The sequence below is a fragment of the Ranitomeya variabilis genome, chromosome 5 (assembly GCF_051348905.1).
Source record: "Ranitomeya variabilis isolate aRanVar5 chromosome 5, aRanVar5.hap1, whole genome shotgun sequence".
Lineage (NCBI taxonomy): Eukaryota > Metazoa > Chordata > Amphibia > Anura > Dendrobatidae > Ranitomeya > Ranitomeya variabilis.
Window position 1 is genome coordinate 9,137,229 of NC_135236.1, and position 23,801 is coordinate 9,161,029.

Below are 23,801 nucleotides of genomic sequence, written 5' to 3' on the forward strand. Positions count from 1 at the left end.
CTTCTTACTGACAAATACAATGGTCACGTGACATCTCACCTAAAGTCTCCAAGGGGATCACTCCCATCCTCCTCCTCATTATCTTCTGGGGAGTCGTAGTCCGTGTATTCACAGGAAGACATCTGCAGGAGACCCAGAGATCAGACAGTGCTGCCATCTGGTGGTGACACAGGAGATCACACATCTATAGGCAGAGATCAGACAGAGCTGCCATCTGCTGGTGACACAGCAGATCACACATCTATAGGCAGAGATCAGAGTGCTGCCATCTGGTGGTGACACCGCAGATCACACATCTATAGGCAGAGATCAGACAGCGCTGCCATCTGGTGGTGACACAGGAGATCACACATCTATAGGCAGAGATCAGACAGTGCCGCCATCTGGTGGTGACACAGCAGATCACACATCTATAGGCAGAGATCAGACAGTGCCGCCATCTGGTGGTGACACAGCAGATCACACATCTATAGGCAGAGATCAGACAGTGCCGCCATCTGGTGGTGACACAGCAGATCGCACATCTATAGGCAGAGATCAGACAGAGCTGCCATCTGGTGGTGACACAGCAGATCACACATCTATAGGCAGAGATCAGACAGTGCTGCCATCTGGTGGTGACACAGGAGATCACACATCTATAGGCAGAGATCAGACAGTGCCGCCATCTGGTGGTGACACAGCAGATCACACATCTATAGGCAGAGATCAGACAGCGCTGCCATCTGGTGGTGACACAGCAGATCACACATCTATAGGCAGAGATCAGACAGTGCCGCCATCTGGGGGTGACACCGCAGATCACATATCTATAGGCACAGATCAGACAGTGCTGCCATCTGGTGGTGACACAGCAGATCACACATCTATAGGCAGAGATCAGACAGCGCTGCCATCTGGTGGTGACACAGCAGATCACACATCTATAGGCAGAGATCAGACAGCGCTGCCATCTGGTGGTGACACAGCAGATCACACATCTATAGGCAGAGATCAGACAGTGCTGCCATCTGGTGGTGACACAGCAGATCGCACATCTATAGGCAGAGATCAGACAGGGCTGCCATCTGGTGGTGACACCGCAGATCACACATCTATAGGCAGAGATCAGACAGCGTTGCCATCTGGTGGTGACACAGCAGATCACACATCTATAGGCAGAGATCAGACAGCGCTGCCATCTGGTGGTGACACAGCAGATCACACATCTATAGGCAGAGATCAGACAGTGCTGCCATCTGGTGGTGACACAGCAGATCACACATCTATAGGCAGAGATCAGACAGCGCTGCCATCTGGTGGTGACACAGCAGATCACACATCTATAGGCAGAGATCAGACAGTGCCGCCATCTGGTGGTGACACAGCAGATCACACATCTATAGGCAGAGATCAGACAGTGCTGCCATCTGGTGGTGACACAGCAGATCACACATCTATAGGCAGAGATCAGACAGTGCTGCCATCTGGTGGTGACACAGCAGATCACACATCTATAGGCAGAGATCAGACAGTGCTGCCATCTGGTGGTGACACAGCAGATCACACATCTATAGGCAGAGATCAGACAGCGCTGCCATCTGGTGGTGACACCGCAGATCACACATCTATAGGCAGAGATCAGACAGCGCTGCCATCTGCTGGTGACACAGCAGAACGTACATCTATAGGCAGAGATCAGACAGTGCCGCCATCTGGTGGTGACACAGCAGATCACACATCTATAGGCAGAGATCAGACAGTGCTGCCATCTGGTGGTGACACAGCAGATCACACATCTATAGGCAGAGATCAGACAGCGCTGCCATCTGGTGGTGACACAGCAGAACGTACATCTATAGGCAGAGATCAGACAGCGCTGCCATCTGGTGGTGACACAGCAGATCGCACATCTATAGGCAGAGATCAGACAGCGCTGCCATCTGGTGGTGACACAGCAGATCACACATCGATAGGCAGAGATCAGACAGCGCTGCCATCTGGTGGTGACACAGCAGATCGCACATCTATAGGCAGAGATCAGACAGTGCTGCCATCTGGTGGTGACACAGCAGATCACACATCTATAGGCAGAGATCAGACAGCGCCGCCATCTGGTGGTGACACAGCAGATCACACATCTATAGGCAGAGATCAGACAGTGCTGCCATCTGGTGGTGACACAACAGATCACACATCTATAGGCAGAGATCAGACAGTGCTGCCATCTGGTGGTGACACAGCAGAACGTACATCTATAGGCAGAGATCAGACAGCGCTGCCATCTGGTGGTGACACAGCAGAACACACATCTATAGGCAGAGATCAGACAGTGCTGCCATCTGGTGGTGACACAGGAGATCACACATCTATAGGCAGAGATCAGACAGTGCCGCCATCTGGTGGTGACACAGCAGATCACACATCTATAGGCAGAGATCAGACAGCGCTGCCATCTGGTGGTGACACAGCAGATCACACATCTATAGGCAGAGATCAGACAGTGCCGCCATCTGGTGGTGACACAGCAGATCACACATCTATAGGCAGAGATCAGACAGCGCTGCCATCTGGTGGTGACACAGCAGAACGTACATCTATAGGCAGAGATCAGACAGTGCTGCCATCTGGTGGTGACACAGCAGATCACACATCTATAGGCAGAGATCAGACAGTGCTGCCATCTGGTGGTGACACAGCAGAACGTACATCTATAGGCAGAGATCAGACAGCGCTGCCATCTGGTGGTGACACCGCAGATCACACATCTATAGGCAGAGATCAGACAGCGCTGCCATCTGGTGGTGACACAGCAGATCTCACATCTATAGGCAGAGATCAGACAGTGCTGCCATCTGGTGGTGACACAGCAGATCACACATCTATAGGCAGAGATCAGACAGCGCTGCCATCTGGTGGTGACACAGCAGATCACACATCTATAGGCAGAGATCAGACAGTGCTGCCATCTGGCGGTGACACAGCAGATCACACATCTATAGGCAGAGATCAGACAGTGCTGCCATCTGGTGGTGACACAGGAGATCTCACATCTATAGGCAGAGATCAGACAGTGCTGCCATCTGGTGGTGACACAGCAGATCACACATTTATAGGCAGAGATCAGACAGCGCTGCCATCTGGTGGTGACACAGCAGATCACACATCTATAGGCAGAGATCAGACAGTGCTGCCATCTGGTGGTGACACAGCAGATCACACATCTATAGGCAGAGATCAGACAGTGCTGCCATCTGGTGGTGACACAGCAGATCACACATCTATAGGCAGAGATCAGACAGCGCTGCCATCTGGTGGTGACACAGCAGATCACACATCTATAGGCAGAGGTCAGACAGTGCCGCCATCTGGTGGTGACACAGCAGATCTCACATCTATAGGCAGAGATCAGACAGTGCTGCCATCTGGTGGTGACACAGCAGATCACACATCTATAGGCAGAGATCAGACAGCGCTGCCATCTGGTGGTGACACAGCAGATCACACATCTATAGGCAGAGATCAGACAGCGCTGCCATCTGGTGGTGACACAGCAGATCACACATCTATAGGCAGAGATCAGACAGTGCTGCCATCTGGTGGTGACACAGCAGATCGCACATCTATAGGCAGAGATCAGACAGTGCTGCCATCTGGTGGTGACACAGCAGATCACACATCTATAGGCAGAGATCAGACAGCGCTGCCATCTGGTGGTGACACAGGAGATCACACATCTATAGGCAGAGATCAGACAGTGCTGCCATCTGGTGGTGACACAGCAGATCACACATCTATAGGCAGAGATCAGACAGCGCTGCCATCTGGTGGTGACACCGCAGATCACACATCTATAGGCAGAGATCAGACAGTGCTGCCATCTGGTGGTGACACAGCAGAACGCACATCTATAGGCAGAGATCAGACAGTGCCGCCATCTGGTGGTGACACAGGAGATCACACATCTATAGGCAGAGATCAGACAGTGCTGCCATCTGGTGGTGACACAGCAGATCGCACATCTATAGGCAGAGATCAGACAGTGCTGCCATCTGGTGGTGACACAGCAGATCACACATCTATAGGCAGAGATCAGACAGTGCTGCCATCTGGTGGTGACAGCAGATCACACATCTATAGGCAGAGATCAGACAGTGCTGCCATCTGGTGGTGACAGCAGATCACACATCTATAGGCAGAGATCAGACAGTGCCGCCATCTGGTGGTGACACAGCAGATCACACATCTATAGGCAGAGATCAGACAGCGCTGCCATCTGGTGGTGACACAGCAGATCACACATCTATAGGCAGAGATCAGACAGTGCCGCCATCTGGTGGTGACACAGCAGATCACACATCTATAGGCAGAGATCAGACAGTGCCGCCATCTGGTGGTGACACAGCAGATCACACATCTATAGGCAGAGATCAGACAGTGCTGCCATCTGGTGGTGACACAGCAGATCACACATCTATAGGCAGAGATCAGACAGTGCTGCCATCTGGTGGTGACACAGCAGATCACACATCTATAGGCAGAGATCAGACAGTGCTGCCATCTGGTGGTGACACAGCAGATCACACATCTATAGGCAGAGATCAGACAGTGCCGCCATCTGGTGGTGACACCGCAGATCACACATCTATAGGCAGAGATCAGACAGCGCTGCCATCTGGTGGTTACACAGCAGATCACACATCTATAGGCAGAGATCAGACAGCGCTGCCATCTGGTGGTGACACAGCAGATCACACATCTATAGGCAGAGATCAGACAGTGCTGCCATCTGGTGGTGACACAGGAGATCACACATCTATAGGCAGAGATCAGACAGCGCTGCCATCTGGTGGTGACACAGCAGATCGCACATCTATAGGCAGAGATCAGACAGTGCTGCCATCTGGTGGTGACACAGCAGATCGTACATCTATAGGCAGAGATCAGACAGTGCTGCCATCTGGTGGTGACACAGCAGAACGTACATCTATAGGCAGAGATCAGACAGTGCTGCCATCTGGTGGTGACACAGCAGATCACACATCTATAGGCAGAGATCAGACAGTGCCGCCATCTGGTGGTGACAGCAGAACGCACATCTATAGGCAGAGATCAGACAGTGCTGCCATCTGGTGGTGACACAGGAGATCACACATCTATAGGCAGAGATCAGACAGCGCTGCCATCTGGTGGTGACACAGCAGATCACACATCTATAGGCAGAGATCAGACAGTGCTGCCATCTGGTGGTGACACAGCAGATCACACATCTATAGGCAGAGATCAGACAGTGCTGCCATCTGGTGGTGACACAGCAGATCACACATCTATAGGCAGAGATCAGACAGTGCTGCCATCTGGTGGTGACACAGCAGATCACACATCTATAGGCAGAGATCAGACAGTGCTGCCATCTGGTGGTGACAGCAGATCACACATCTATAGGCAGAGATCAGACAGTGCCGCCATCTGGTGGTGACACAGCAGATCACACATCTATAGGCAGAGATCAGACAGCGCTGCCATCTGTTGGTGACACAGCAGATCACACATCTATAGGCAGAGATCAGACAGTGCTGCCATCTGGTGGTGACACAGCAGATCACACATCTATAGGCAGAGATGAGACAGTGCCGCCATCTGGTGGTGACACAGCAGAACGTACATCTATAGGCAGAGATCAGACAGCGCTGCCATCTGGTGGTGACACAGCAGATCGCACATCTATAGGCAGAGATCAGAGTGCTGCCATCTGGTGGTGACACAGCAGATCGCACATCTATAGGCAGAGATCAGACAGTGCCGCCATCTGGTGGTGACACCGCAGATCACACATCTATAGGCAGAGATCAGACAGTGCTGCCATCTGGTGGTGACAGCAGATCACACATCTATAGGCAGAGATCAGACAGTGCTGCCATCTGGTGGTGACACCGCAGATCACACATCTATAGGCAGAGATCAGACAGTGCTGCCATCTGGTGGTGACAGAGCAGATCACACATCTATAGGCAGAGATCAGACAGTGCTGCCATCTGGTGGTGACACAGCAGATCACACATCTATAGGCAGAGATCAGACAGTGCTGCCATCTGGTGGTGACACAGCAGATCACACATCTATAGGCAGAGATCAGACAGTGCCGCCATCTGGTGGTGACACAGCAGATCACACATCTATAGGCAGAGATCAGACAGTGCTGCCATCTGGTGGTGACACAGCAGATCACACATCTATAGGCAGAGATCAGACAGTGCTGCCATCTGGTGGTGACACAGCAGATCACACATCTATAGGCAGAGATCAGACAGTGCTGCCATCTGGTGGTGACACAGCAGATCACACATCTATAGGCAGAGATCAGACAGTGCTGCCATCTGGTGGTGACACAGCAGATCACACATCTATAGGCAGAGATCAGACAGTGCTGCCATCTGGTGGTGACACAGCAGATCACACATCTATAGGCAGAGATCAGACAGTGCTGCCATCTGGTGGTGACACAGCAGATCACACATCTATAGGCAGAGATCAGACAGTGCTGCCATCTGGTGGTGACACAGCAGATCACACATCTATAGGCAGAGATCAGACAGCGCTGCCATCTGGTGGTGACACAGCAGATCACACATCTATAGGCAGAGATCAGAGAGCGCTGCCATCTGGTGGTGACACCGCAGATCACACATCTATAGGCAGAGATCAGACAGTGCTGCCATCTGGTGGTGACACAGCAGATCACACATCTATAGGCAGAGATCAGACAGCGCTGCCATCTGGTGGTGACACAGCAGAACGTACATCTATAGGCAGAGATCAGACAGTGCTGCCATCTGGTGGTGACACAGCAGATCGCACATCTATAGGCAGAGATCAGACAGTGCTGCCATCTGGTGGTGACACAGCAGATCACACATCTATAGGCACAGATCAGACAGCGCTGCCATCTGGTGGTGACACAGCAGATCTCACATCTATAGGCAGAGATCAGACAGTGCTGCCATCTGGTGGTGACACAGCAGATCACACATCTATAGGCAGAGATCAGACAGCGCTGCCATCTGGTGGTGACACAGCAGATCGCACATCTATAGGCAGAGATCAGACAGTGCTGCCATCTGGTGGTGACACAGCAGATCACACATCTATAGGCACAGATCAGACAGTGCTGCCATCTGGTGGTGACACAGCAGATCTCACATCTATAGGCAGAGATCAGGCAGTGCTGCCATCTGGTGGTGACACAGCAGATCGCACATCTATAGGCAGAGATCAGACAGTGCTGCCATCTGGTGGTGACACAGCAGATCACACATCTATAGGCACAGATCAGACAGTGCTGCCATCTGGTGGTGACACCGCAGATCACACATCGATAGGCAGAGATCAGACAGCGCTGCCATCTGGTGGTGACACAGCAGATCGCACATCTATAGGCAGAGATCAGACAGTGCTGCCATCTGGTGGTGACACAGCAGATCACACATCTATAGGCACAGATCAGACAGTGCTGCCATCTGGTGGTGACACAGCAGATCTCACATCTATAGGCAGAGATCAGACAGCGCTGCCATCTGGTGGTGACACAGCAGATCACACATCTATAGGCAGAGATCAGACAGTGCTGCCATCTGGTGGTGACACAGCAGATCTCACATCTATAGGCAGAGATCAGACAGTGCTGCCATCTGGTGGTGACACAGCAGATCGCACATCTATAGGCAGAGATCAGACAGTGCTGCCATCTGGTGGTGACACAGCAGATCACACATCTATAGGCACAGATCAGACAGCGCTGCCATCTGGTGGTGACACAGCAGATCTCACATCTATAGGCAGAGATCAGACAGTGCTGCCATCTGGTGGTGACACAGCAGATCACACATCTATAGGCAGAGATCAGACAGCGCTGCCATCTGGTGGTGACACAGCAGATCGCACATCTATAGGCAGAGATCAGACAGTGCTGCCATCTGGTGGTGACACAGCAGATCACACATCTATAGGCACAGATCAGACAGTGCTGCCATCTGGTGGTGACACAGCAGATCTCACATCTATAGGCAGAGATCAGGCAGTGCTGCCATCTGGTGGTGACACAGCAGATCGCACATCTATAGGCAGAGATCAGACAGTGCTGCCATCTGGTGGTGACACAGCAGATCACACATCTATAGGCACAGATCAGACAGTGCTGCCATCTGGTGGTGACACCGCAGATCACACATCGATAGGCAGAGATCAGACAGCGCTGCCATCTGGTGGTGACACAGCAGATCGCACATCTATAGGCAGAGATCAGACAGTGCTGCCATCTGGTGGTGACACAGCAGATCACACATCTATAGGCAGAGATCAGACAGTGCTGCCATCTGGTGGTGACACAGCAGATCACACATCTATAGGCAGAGATCAGACAGTGCTGCCATCTGGTGGTGACACAGCAGATCACACATCTATAGGCACAGATCAGACAGTGCTGCCATCTGGTGGTGACACAGCAGATCTCACATCTATAGGCAGAGATCAGACAGTGCTGCCATCTGGTGGTGACACAGCAGATCACACATCTATAGGCAGAGATCAGACAGTGCTGCCATCTGGTGGTGACACAGCAGATCACACATCTATAGGCACAGATCAGACAGCGCTGCCATCTGGTGGTGACACAGCAGATCACACATCTATAGGCACAGATCAGACAGCGCTGCCATCTGGTGGTGACACAGCAGAACACACATCTATAGGCAGAGATCAGACAGTGCTGCCATCTGGTGGTGACACAGCAGATCACACATCTATAGGCAGAGATCAGACAGTGCTGCCATCTGGTGGTGACACAGCAGATCTCACATCTATAGGCAGAGATCAGACAGTGCCGCCATCTGGTGGTGACACAGCAGATCACACATCTATAGGCAGAGATCAGACAGTGCTGCCATCTGGTGGTGACACAGCAGATCACACATCTATAGGCAGAGATCAGACAGTGCTGCCATCTGGTGGTGACACCGCAGATCACACATCTATAGGCAGAGATCAGACAGCGCTGCCATCTGGTGGTGACACAGCAGATCTCACATCTATAGGCAGAGATCAGACAGTGCCGCCATCTGGTGGTGACACAGCAGATCACACATCTATAGGCAGAGATCAGACAGCGCTGCCATCTGGTGGTGACACAGCAGATCTCACATCTATAGGCAGAGATCAGACAGTGCCGCCATCTGGTGGTGACACAGCAGATCACACATCTATAGGCAGAGATCAGACAGTGCTGCCATCTGGTGGTGACACAGCAGATCACACATCTATAGGCAGAGATCAGACAGTGCCGCCATCTGGTGGTGACACAGCAGAACGTACATCTATAGGCAGAGATCAGACAGTGCTGCCATCTGGTGGTGACACAGCAGATCACACATCTATAGGCAGAGATCAGACAGTGCTGCCATCTGGTGGTGACACAGCAGATCACACATCTATAGGCAGAGATCAGACAGTGCTGCCATCTGGTGGTGACACAGCAGATCACACATCTATAGGCAGAAATCAGACAGTGCCGCCATCTGGTGGTGACACAGCAGAACGTACATCTATAGGCAGAGATCAGACAGTGCTGCCATCTGGTGGTGACACCGCAGATCACACATCTATAGGCAGAGATCAGACAGTGCTGCCATCTGGTGGTGACACAGCAGATCACACATCTATAGGCAGAAATCAGACAGTGCTGCCATCTGGTGGTGACACAGCAGATCGCACATCTATAGGCAGAGATCAGACAGTGCCGCCATCTGGTGGTGACACAGCAGATCTCACATCTATAGGCAGAGATCAGACAGTGCTGCCATCTGGTGGTGACACAGCAGATCACACATCTATAGGCAGAGATCAGACAGCGCTGCCATCTGGTGGTGACACAGCAGATCTCACATCTATAGGCGCAGATCACACATCTATAGGCAGAGATCAGACAGCGCCGCCATCTGGTGGTGACACAGCAGATCGCACATCTATAGGCAGAGATCAGACAGCGCTGCCATCTGGTGGTGACACAGCAGATCTCACATCTATAGGCAGAGATCAGACAGTGCCGCCATCTGGTGGTGACACAGCAGATCTCACATCTATAGGCAGAGATCAGACAGTGCCGCCATCTGGTGGTGACACAGCAGATCTCACATCTATAGGCGCAGATCACACATCTATAGGCAGAGATCAGACAGTGCCGCCATCTGGTGGTGACACAGCAGATCTCACATCTATAGGCAGAGATCAGACAGTGCCGCCATCTGGTGGTGACACAGCAGATCTCACATCTATAGGCAGAGATCAGACAGTGCCGCCATCTGGTGGTGACACAGCAGATCTCACATCTATAGGCGCAGATCACACATCTATAGGCAGAGATCAGACAGCGCTGCCATCTGGTGGTGACACAGCAGATCACACATCTATAGGCAGAGATCAGACAGTGCCGCCATCTGGTGGTGACACAGCAGATCACACATCTATAGGCAGAGATCAGACAGTGCTGCCATCTGGTGGTGACACAGCAGATCACACATCTATAGGTAGAGATCAGACAGTGCTGCCATCTGGTGGTGACACCGCAGATCACACATCTATAGGCAGAGATCAGACAGTGCTGCCATCTGGTGGTGACACAGCAGAACGTACATCTATAGGCAGAGATCAGACAGTGCTGCCATCTGGTGGTGACACAGCAGAACGTACATCTATAGGCAGAGATCAGACAGCGCTGCCATCTGGTGGTGACACAGCAGATCGCACATCTATAGGCAGAGATCAGACACCGCTGCCATCTGGTGGTGACACAGCAGATCACACATCTATAGGCAGAGATCAGACAGTGCTGCCATCTGGTGGTGACACAGCAGATCACACATCTATAGGCAGAGATCAGACAGTGCTGCCATCTGGTGGTGACACAGCAGATCACACATCCATAGGCAGAGATCAGACAGTGCTGCCATCTGGTGGTGACACAGCAGATCACACATCTATAGGCAGAGATCAGACAGTGCTGCCATCTGGTGGTGACACCGCAGATCACACATCTATAGGCCGAGATCAGACAGTGCTGCCATCTGGTGGTGACACAGCAGATCACACATCTATAGGCAGAGATCAGACAGTGCTGCCATCTGGTGGTGACACAGCAGATCACACATCTATAGGCAGAGATCAGACAGTGCTGCCATCTGGTGGTGACACAGCAGAACGTACATCTATAGGCAGAGATCAGACAGTGCTGCCATCTGGTGGTGACACAGCAGATCACACATCTATAGGCAGAGATCAGACAGCGCTGCCATCTGGTGGTGACACAGCAGATCTCACATCTATAGGCAGAGATCAGACAGTGCCGCCATCTGGTGGTGACACAGCAGATCACACATCTATAGGCAGAGTTTAGACAGCGCTGCCATCTGGTGGTGACACAGCAGAACGTACATCTATAGGCAGAGATCAGACAGTGCTGCCATCTGGTGGTGACACAGCAGATCACACATCTATAGGCAGAGATCAGACAGCGCTGCCATCTGGTGGTGACACAGCAGAACGTACATCTATAGGCAGAGATCAGACAGTGCTGCCATCTGGTGGTGACACAGCAGATCACACATCTATAGGCAGAGATCAGACAGTGCTGCCATCTGGTGGTGACACCGCAGATCACACATCTATAGGCAGAGATCAGACAGTGCTGCCATCTGGTGGTGACACAGCAGATCACACATCTATAGGCAGAGATCAGACAGTGCTGCCATCTGGTGGTGACACAGCAGATCACACATCTATAGGCAGAGATCAGACAGTGCTGCCATCTGGTGGTGACACCGCAGATCACACATCTATAGGCAGAGATCAGACAGTGCTGCCATCTGGTGGTGACACAGCAGATCACACATCTATAGGCAGAGATCAGACAGCGCTGCCATCTGGTGGTGACACAGCAGATCACACATCTATAGGCAGAGATCAGACAGCGCTGCCATCTGGTGGTGACACAGCAGATCGCACATCTATAGGCAGAGATCAGACAGTGCTGCCATCTGGTGGTGACACAGCAGATCACACATCTATAGGCAGAGATCAGACAGCGCTGCCATCTGGTGGTGACACAGCAGATCGCACATCTATAGGCAGAGATCAGACAGTGCTGCCATCTGGTGGTGACACAGCAGATCACACATCTATAGGCAGAGATCAGACAGTGCTGCGATCTGGTGGTGACACAGCAGATCACACATCTATGGGCAGAGATCAGACAGTGCTGCCATCTGGTGGTGACACAGCAGATCACACATCTATAGGCAGAGATCAGACAGTGCTGCCATCTGGTGGTGACACAGCAGAACACACATCTATAGGCAGAGATCAGACAGTGCTGCCATCTGGTGGTGACACCGCAGATCACACATCTATAGGCAGAGATCAGACAGTGCCGCCATCTGGTGGTGACACAGCAGATCACACATCTATGGGCAGAGATCAGACAGTGCTGCCATCTGGTGGTGACACCGCAGATCACACATCTATAGGCAGAGATCAGACAGTGCTGCCATCTGGTGGTGACACAGCAGATCACACATCTATGGGCAGAGATCAGACAGTGCTGCCATCTGGTGGTGACACCGCAGATCACACATCTATAGGCAGAGATCAGACAGTGCTGCCATCTGGTGGTGACACCGCAGATCACACATCTATAGGCAGAGATCAGACAGTGCCGCCATCTGGTGGTGACACAGCAGATCACACATCTATGGGCAGAGATCAGACAGTGCTGCCATCTGGTGGTGACACAGCAGATCACACATCTATAGGCAGAGATCAGACAGTGCTGCCATCTGGTGGTGACACAGCAGATCACACATCTATGGGCAGAGATCAGACAGTGCTGCCATCTGGTGGTGACACAGCAGATCACACATCTATAGGCAGAGATCAGACAGTGCTGCCATCTGGTGGTGACACCGCAGATCACACATCTATAGGCAGAGATCAGACAGCGCTGCCATCTGGTGGTGACACAGCAGATCACACATCTATGGGCAGAGATCAGACAGTGCTGCCATCTGGTGGTGACACAGCAGATCACACATCTATAGGCAGAGATCAGACAGTGCTGCCATCTGGTGGTGACACCGCAGATCACACATCTATAGGCAGAGATCAGACAGTGCCGCCATCTGGTGGTGACACAGGAGATCGCACATCTATAGGCAGAGATCAGACAGTGCCGCCATCTGGTGGTGACACAGGAGATCGCACATCTATAGGCAGAGATCAGACAGTGCTGCCATCTGGTGGTGACACAGCAGATCGCACATCTATAGGCAGAGATCAGACAGTGCTGCCATCTGGTGGTGACACAGGAGATCGCACATCTATAGGCAGAGATCAGACAGCGCTGCCATCTGGTGGTGACACAGCAGATCACACATCTATAGGCAGAGATCAGACAGCGCTGCCATCTGGTGGTGACACCGCAGATCACACATCTATAGGCAGAGATCAGACAGTGCCGCCATCTGGTGGTGACACAGCAGATCACACATCTATAGGCAGAGATCAGACAGTGCCGCCATCTGGTGGTGACACCGCAGATCACACATCTATAGGCAGAGATCAGACAGCGCTGCCATCTGGTGGTGACACAGCAGATCACACATCTATAGGCAGAGATCAGACAGTGCTGCCATCTGGTGGTGATACAGCAGATCACACATCTATAGGCAGAGATCAGACAGCGCTGCCATCTGGTGGTGACACCGCAGATCACACATCTATAGGCAGAGATCAGACAGTGCCGCCATCTGGTGGTGACACATCAGATCACACATCTATAGGCAGAGATCAGACAGTGCCGCCATCTGGTGGTGACACAGCAGATCACACATCTATAGGCAGAGATCAGACAGTGCCGCCATCTGGTGGTGACACAGCAGATCACACATCTATAGGCAGAGATCAGACAGTGCCGCCATCTGGTGGTGACACAGCAGATCACACATCTATAGGCAGAGATCAGACAGTGCCGCCATCTGGTGGTGACACCGCAGATCACACATCTATAGGCAGAGATCAGACAGTGCCGCCATCTGGTGGTGACACCGCAGATCACACATCTATAGGCAGAGATCAGACAGTGCCGCCATCTGGTGGTGACACAGCAGATCACACATCTATAGGCAGAGATCAGACAGTGCCGCCATCTGGTGGTGACACCGCAGATCACACATCTATAGGCAGAGATCAGACAGTGCTGCCATCTGGTGGTGACACCGCAGATCACACATCTATAGGCAGAGATCAGACAGTGCCGCCATCTGGTGGTGACACAGCAGATCACACATCTATAGGCAGAGATCAGACAGCGCTGCCATCTGGTGGTGACACCGCAGATCACACATCTATAGGCAGAGATCAGACAGTGCTGCCATCTGGTGGTGACACAGCAGATCACACATCTATAGGCAGAGATCAGACAGTGCTGCCATCTGGTGGTGACACAGCAGATCACACACCTATAGGCAGAGATCAGACAGTGCTGCCATCTGGTGGTGACACCGCAGATCACACATCTATAGGCAGAGATCAGACAGCGCTGCCATCTGGTGGTGACACAGCAGAACGTACATCTATAGGCAGAGATCAGACAGTGCTGCCATCTGGTGGTGACACAGCAGATCACACATCTATAGGCAGAGATCAGACAGCGCTGCCATCTGGTGGTGACACAGCAGATCACACATCTATGGGCAGAGATCAGACAGTGCCGCCATCTGGTGGTGACACAGCAGAACGTACATCTATAGGCAGAGATCAGACAGTGCTGCCATCTGGTGGTGACACCGCAGATCACACATCTATAGGCAGAGATCAGACAGCGCTGCCATCTGGTGGTGACACAGCAGAACGTACATCTATAGGCAGAGATCAGACAGCGCTGCCATCTGGTGGTGACACAGCAGATCACACATCTATGGGCAGAGATCAGACAGCGCTGCCATCTGGTGGTGACACAGCAGAACGTACATCTATAGGCAGAGATCAGACAGTGCTGCCATCTGGTGGTGACACCGCAGATCACACATCTATAGGCAGAGATCAGACAGCGCTGCCATCTGGTGGTGACACAGCAGAACGTACATCTATAGGCAGAGATCAGACAGTGCCGCCATCTGGTGGTGACACAGCAGAACGTACATCTATAGGCAGAGATCAGACAGCGCTGCCATCTGGTGGTGACACAGCAGATCACACATCTATAGGCAGAGATCAGACAGTGCTGCCATCTGGTGGTGACACAGCAGATCACACATCTATAGGCAGAGATCAGACAGTGCCGCCATCTGGTGGTGACACAGCAGATCACACATCTATAGGCAGAGATCAGACAGTGCCGCCATCTGGTGGTGACACAGCAGATCACACATCTATAGGCAGAGATCAGACAGCGCTGCCATCTGGTGGTGACACAGGAGATCACACATCTATAGGCAGAGATCAGACAGTGCTGCCATCTGGTGGTGACACCGCAGATCACACATCTATAGGCAGAGATCAGACAGTGCTGCCATCTGGTGGTGATACAGCAGATCACACATCTATAGGCAGAGATCAGACAGCGCCGCCATCTGGTGGTGACACAGCAGATCACACATCTATAGGCAGAGATCAGACAGTGCTGCCATCTGGTGGTGACACCGCAGATCACACATCTATAGGCAGAGATCAGACAGCGCTGCCATCTGGTGGTGACACAGCAGATCGCACATCTATAGGCAGAGATCAGACAGTGCTGCCATCTGGTGGTGACAGCAGATCACACATCTATAGGCAGAGATCAGACAGTGCCGCCATCTGGTGGTGACACAGCAGATCACACATCTATAGGCAGAGATCAGACAGCGCTGCCATCTGGTGGTGACACAGCAGATCACACATCTATAGGCAGAGATCAGACAGCGCTGCCATCTGGTGGTGACACAGCAGAACGTACATCTATAGGCAGAGATCAGACAGTGCTGCCATCTGGTGGTGACACAGCAGATCACACATCTATAGGCAGAGATCAGACAGTGCTGCCATCTGGTGGTGACAGCAGATCACACATCTATAGGCAGAGATCAGACAGTGCCGCCATCTGGTGGTGACACAGCAGATCACACATCTATAGGCAGAGATCAGACAGCGCTGCCATCTGGTGGTGACACAGCAGATCACACATCTATAGGCAGAGATCAGACAGTGCTGCCATCTGGTGGTGACACAGCAGATCACACATCTATAGGCAGAGATCAGACAGTGCCGCCATCTGGTGGTGACACAGCAGATCACACATCTATAGGCAGAGATCAGACAGTGCCGCCATCTGGTGGTGACACAGCAGATCACACATCTATAGGCAGTGATCAGACAGTGCTGCCATCTGGTGGTGACACAGCAGATCACACATCTATAGGCAGAGATCAGACAGTGCTGCCATCTGTTGGTGACAGCAGATCACACATCTATAGGCAGAGATCAGACAGTGCCGCCATCTGGTGGTGACACAGCAGATCACACATCTATAGGCAGAGATCAGACAGTGCTGCCATCTGGTGGTGACACCGCAGATCACACATCTATAGGCAGAGATCAGACAGTGCTGCCATCTGGTGGTGACACAGCAGATCACACATCTATAGGCAGATATCAGACAGTGCTGCCATCTGGTGGTGACACAGCAGATCGCACATCTATAGGCAGAGATCAGACAGTGCTGCCATCTGGTGGTGACACAGGAGATCGCACATCTATAGGCAGAGATCAGACAGTGCTGCCATCTGGTGGTGACACAGCAGATCACACATCTATAGGCAGAGATCAGACAGTGCTGCCATCTGGTGGTGACACAGCAGATCACACATCTATAGGCAGAGATCAGACAGTGCTGCCATCTGGTGGTGACACAGGAGAACGTACATCTATAGGCAGAGATCAGACAGTGCCGCCATCTGGTGGTGACACAGCAGATCACACATCTATAGGCAGAGATCAGACAGCGCTGCCATCTGGTGGTGACACAGCAGATCACACATCTATAGGCAGAGATCAGACAGTGCTGCCATCTGGTGGTGACACCGCAGATCACACATCTAAAGGCAGAGATCAGACAGCGCTGCCATCTGGTGGTGACACAGCAGATCACACATCTATAGGCAGAGATCAGACAGTGCTGCCATCTGGTGGTGACACAGCAGATCACACATCTATAGGCAGTGATCAGACAGCGCTGCCATCTGGTGGTGACACCGCAGATCACACATCTATAGGCAGAGATCAGACAGTGCCGCCATCTGGTGGTGACACAGCAGATCACACATCTATAGGCAGAGATCAGACAGTGCTGCCATCTGGTGGTGACACAGGAGAACGTACATCTATAGGCAGAGATCAGACAGTGCTGCCATCTGGTGGTGACACAGCAGATCACACATCTATAGGCAGAGATCAGACAGCGCTGCCATCTGGTGGTGACACCGCAGATCACACATCTATAGGCAGAGATCAGACAGTGCTGCCATCTGGTGGTGACACAGCAGATCACAAATCTATAGGCAGAGATCAGACAGTGCTGCCATCTGGTGGTGACACAGCAGATCACACATCTATAGGCAGAGATCAGACAGTGCTGCCATCTGGTGGTGACACCGCAGATCACACATCTATAGGCAGAGATCAGACAGCGCCGCCATCTGGTGGTGACACAGCAGATCACACATCTATAGGCAGAGATCAGACAGTGCGGCCATCTGGTGGTGACACAGCAGATCACACATCTATAGGCAGAGATCAGACAGTGCTGCCATCTGGTGGTGACACAGTAGAACGTACATCTATAGGCAGAGATCAGACAGCGCTGCCATCTGGTGGTGACACAGCAGATCACACATCTATAGGCAGAGATCAGACAGCGCTGCCATCTGGTGGTGACACAGCAGAACGTACATCTATAGGCAGAGATCAGACAGTGCTGCCATCTGGTGGTGACACAGCAGATCACACATCTATAGGCAGAGATCAGACAGCGCTGCCATCTGGTGGTGACACAGCAGATCACACATCTATAGGCAGAGATCAGACAGTGCTGCCATCTGGTGGTGACACAGCAGATCACACATCTATAGGCAGAGATCAGACAGTGCTGCCATCTGGTGGTGACACAGCAGATCACACATCTATAGGCAGAGATCAGACAGTGCTGCCATCTGGTGGTGACACAGCAGATCACACATCTATAGGCAGAGATCAGACAGTGCTGCCATCTGGTGGTGACACAGCAGATCACACATCTATAGGCAGAGATCAGACAGCGCCGCCATCTGGTGGTGACACAGCAGATCACACATCTATAGGCAGAGATCAGACAGTGCCGCCATCTGGTGGTGACACAGCAGATCACACATCTATAGGCAGAGATCAGACAGTGCTGCCATCTGGTGGTGACACAGCAGATCACACATCTATAGGCAGAGATCAGACAGCGCCGCCATCTGGTGGTGACACAGCAGATCACACATCTATAGGCAGAGATCAGACAGCGCTGCCATCTGGTGGTGACACAGCAGATCACACATCTATAGGCAGAGATCAGACAGCGCCGCCATCTGGTGGTGACACAGCAGATCCCACATCTATAAGCAGAGATCAGACAGTGCTGCCATCTGGTGGTGACACAGCAGATCACACATCTATAAGCAGAGATCAGACAGTGCTGCCATCTGGTGGTGACACAGCAGATCGCACATCTATAGGCAGAGATCAGACAGTGCTGCCATCTGGTGGTGACACAGCAGAACGTACATCTATAGGCAGAGATCAGACAGTGCTGCCATCTGGTGGTGACACAGCAGAACACACATCTATAGGCAGAGATCAGACAGTGCTGCCATCTGGTGGTGACACAGCAGATCGCACATCTATAGGCAGTGATCAGACAGTGCTGCCATCTGGTGGTGACAGCAGATCACACATCTATAGGCAGAGATCTGACAGTGCTGCCATCTGGTGGTGACACAGCAGATCACACATCTATAGGCAGAGATCAGACAGTGCCGCCATCTGGTGGTGACACAGGAGATCACACATCTATAGGCAGAGATCAGACAGTGCCGCCATCTGGTGGTGACAGCAGATCACACATCTATAGGCAGAGATCAGACAGTGCTGCCATCTGGTGGTGACACAGCAGATCACACATCTATAGGCAGAGATCAGACAGTGCTGCCATCTGGTGGTGACACAGGAGATCACACATCTATAGGCAGAGATCAGACAGCGCTGCCATCTGGTGGTGACACAGCAGATCACACCTCTATAGGCAGAGATCAGACAGTGCTGCCATCTGGTGGTGACACAGGAGAACGTACATCTATAGGCAGAGATCAGACAGCACTGCCATCTGGTGGTGACACAGCAGATCACACATCTATAGGCAGAGATCAGACAGCGCTGCCATCTGGTGGTGACACAGCAGATCACACATCTATAGGCAGAGATCAGACAGCGCTGCCATCTGGTGGTGACACAGCAGATCACACATCTATAGGCAGAGATCAGACAGCGCTGCCATCTGGTGGTGACACCGCAGATCACACATCTATAGGCAGAGATCAGACAGTGCTGCCATCTGGTGGTGACACAGCAGATCACACATCTATAGGCAGAGATCAGACAGTGCCGCCATCTGGTGGTGACACAGCAGATCACACATCTATAGGCAGAGATCAGACAGTGCTGCCATCTGGTGGTGACACAGCAGATCACACATCTATAGGCAGAGATCAGACAGTGCCGCCATCTGGTGGTGACACAGCAGATCACACATCTATAGGCAGAGATCAGACAGTGCCGCCATCTGGTGGTGACACAGCAGATCACACATCTATAGGCAGAGATCAGACAGTGCCGCCATCTGGTGGTGACACAGCAGAACGTACATCTATAGGCAGAGATCAGACAGTGCTGCCATCTGGTGGTGACACAGCAGATCACACATCTATAGGCAGAGATCAGACAGTGCTGCCATCAGGTGGTGACACAGCAGATCACACATCTATAGGCAGAGATCAGACAGCGCTGCCATCTGGTGGTGACACAGCAGATCACACATCTATAGGCAGAGATCAGACAGTGCTGCCATCTGGTGGTGACACCGCAGATCACACATCTATAGGCAGAGATCAGACAGCGCTGCCATCTGGTGGTGACACCGCAGATCACACATCTATAGGCAGAGATCAGACAGTGCTGCCATCTGGTGGTGACACAGCAGATCACACATCTATAGGCAGAGATCAGACAGTGCTGCCATCTGGTGGTGACACAGCAGATCACACATCTATAGGCAGAGATCAGACAGTGCTGCCATCAGGTGGTGACACAGCAGATCACACATCTATAGGCAGAGATCAGACAGTGCTGCCATCTGGTGGTGACACAGCAGATCACACATCTATAGGCAGAGATCAGACAGTGCTGCCATCTGGTGGTGACACAGCAGATCACACATGTATAGGCAGAGATCAGACAGTGCTGCCATCTGGTGGTGACACAGCAGATCACACATCTATAGGCAGAGATCAGACAGCGCTGCCATCTGGTGGTGACACAGCAGATCACACATCTATAGGCAGAGATCAGACAGTGCGGCCATCTGGTGGTGACACAGCAGATCACACATCTATAGGCAGAGATCAGACAGTGCTGCCATCTGGTGGTGACACAGTAGAACGTACATCTATAGGCAGAGATCAGACAGCGCTGCCATCTGGTGGTGACACAGCAGATCACACATCTATAGGCAGAGATCAGACAGTGCTGCCATCTGGTGGTGACACAGCAGATCACACATCTATAGGCAGAGATCAGACAGCGCTGCCATCTGGTGGTGACACAGCAGATCACACATCTATAGGCAGAGATCAGACAGTGCTGCCATCTGGTGGTGACACAGCAGATCACACATCTATAGGCAGAGATCAGACAGTGCTGCCATCTGGTGGTGACACAGCAGATCACACATCTATAGGCAGAGATCAGACAGTGCTGCCATCTGGTGGTGACACAGCAGATCACACATCTATAGGCAGAGATCAGACAGCGCCGCCATCTGGTGGTGACACAGCAGATCACACATCTATAGGCAGAGATCAGACAGTGCGGCCATCTGGGGGTGACACCGCAGATCACATATCTATAGGCAGTGATCAGACAGCGCTGCCATCTGGTGGTGACACAGGAGATCACACATCTATAGGCAGAGATCAGACAGTGCCGCCATCTGGTGGTGACACAGCAGATCACACATCTATAGGCAGAGATCAGACAGTGCTGCCATCTGGGGGTGACACCGCAGATCACATATCTATAGGCAGTGATCAGACAGCGCCGCCATCTGGTGGTGACACAGCAGATCGCACATCTATAGGCAGAGATCAGACAGCGCCGCCATCTGGTGGTGACACAGCAGATCACACATCTATAGGCAGAGATCAGACAGCGCCGCCATCTGGTGGTGACACAGCAGATCCCACATCTATAAGCAGAGATCAGACAGTGCTGCCATCTGGTGGTGACACAGCAGATCACACATCTATAAGCAGAGATCAGACAGTGCTGCCATCTGGTGGTGACACAGCAGATCGCACATCTATAGGCAGAGATCAGACAGTGCTGCCATCTGGTGGTGACACAGCAGAACGTACATCTATAGGCAGAGATCAGACAGTGCTGCCATCTGGTGGTGACACCGCAGATCACACATCTATAGGCAGAGATCAGACAGCGCTGCCATCTGGTGGTGACACAGCAGATCACACATCTATAGGCAGAGATCAGACAGTGCTGCCATCTGGTGGTGACACAGCAGAACACACATCTATAGGCAGAGATCAGACAGTGCTGCCATCTGGTGGTGACACAGCAGATCGCACATCTATAGGCAGTGATCAGACAGTGCTGCCATCTGGTGGTGACAGCAGATCACACATCTATAGGCAGAGATCTGACAGTGCTGCCATCTGGTGGTGACACAGCAGATCACACATCTATAGGCAGAGATCAGACAGTGCCGCCATCTGGTGGTGACACAGGAGATCACACATCTATAGGCAGAGATCAGACAGTGCCGCCATCTGGTGGTGACAGCAGATCACACATCTATAGGCAGAGATCAGACAGTGCTGCCATCTGGTGGTGACACAGCAGATCACACATCTATAGGCAGAGATCAGACAGTGCTGCCATCTGGTGGTGACACAGCAGATCGCACATCTATAGGCAGAGATCAGACAGTGCTGCCATCTGGTGGTGACACAGGAGATCACACATCTATAGGCAGAGATCAGACAGCGCTGCCATCTGGTGGTGACACAGCAGATCACACATCTATAGGCAGAGATCAGACAGTGCTGCCATCTGGTGGTGACACAGGAGATCACACATCTATAGGCAGAGATCAGACAGCGCTGCCATCTGGTGGTGACACAGCAGATCACACATCTATAGGCAGAGATCAGACAGTGCTGCCATCTGGTGGTGACACAGCAGAACGTACATCTATAGGCAGAGATCAGACAGTGCTGCCATCTGGTGGTGACACAGGAGATCACACATCTATAGGCAGAGATCAGACAGCGCTGCCATCTGGTGGTGACACAGCAGATCACACATCTATAGGCAGAGATCAGACAGTGCTGCCATCTGGTGGTGACACAGGAGATCACACATCTATAGGCAGAGATCAGACAGCGCTGCCATCTGGTGGTGACACAGCAGATCACACATCTATAGGCAGAGATCAGACAGTGCTGCCATCTGGTGGTGACACAGCAGATCGCACATCTATAGGCAGAGATCAGACAGCGCTGCCATCTGGTGGTGACACAGGAGAACGTACATCTATAGGCAGAGATCAGACAGCACTGCCATCTGGTGGTGACACAGCAGATCACACATCTATAGGCAGAGATCAGACAGCGCTGCCATCTGGTGGTGACACCGCAGATCTCACATCTATAGGCAGAGATCAGACAGTGCTGCCATCTGGTGGTGACACAGCAGATCACACATCTATAGGCAGAGATCAGACAGCGCTGCCATCTGGTGGTGACACCGCAGATCTCACATCTATAGGCAGAGATCAGACAGTGCTGCCATCTGGTGGTGACACAGCAGATCACACATCTATAGGCAGAGATCAGACAGCGCTGCCATCTGGTGGTGACACAGCAGATCACACATCTATAGGCAGAGATCAGACAGCGCTGCCATCTGGTGGTGACACCGCAGATCACACATCTATAGGCAGAGATCAGACAGCGCTGCCATCTGGTGGTGACACAGCAGATCACACATCTATAGGCAGAGATCAGACAGCGCTGCCATCTGGTGGTGACACCGCAGATCACACATCTATAGGCAGAGATCAGACAGTGCTGCCATCTGGTGGTGACACAGCAGATCACACATCTATAGGCAGAGATCAGACAGTGCTGCCATCTGGTGGTGACACCGCAGATCACACATCTATAGGCAGAGATCAGACAGTGCTGCCATCTGGTGGTGACACAGCAGATCACACATCTATAGGCAGAGATCAGACAGTGCCGCCATCTGGTGGTGACACAGCAGATCGCACATCTATAGGCAGAGATCAGACAGTGCTGCCATCTGGTGGTGACACAGCAGATCGCACATCTATAGGCAGAGATCAGACAGTGCTGCCATCTGGTGGTGAC

At 52.1% G+C, this 23,801-nt stretch overlaps 1 long non-coding RNA gene across 1 annotated transcript in view; it reads right to left on the reverse strand.

Annotated features, from left to right (window-relative positions):
• LOC143773239 (uncharacterized) overlaps positions 1 to 23,801 on the reverse strand; it is a 46,850-nt gene that overhangs the window by 113 nt on the left and 22,936 nt on the right. The window contains exon 2 of the long non-coding RNA XR_013215113.1: positions 40 to 122. This is a non-coding gene — a long non-coding RNA (uncharacterized LOC143773239). The remainder of the gene's footprint in view (positions 1 to 39; positions 123 to 23,801) is intronic.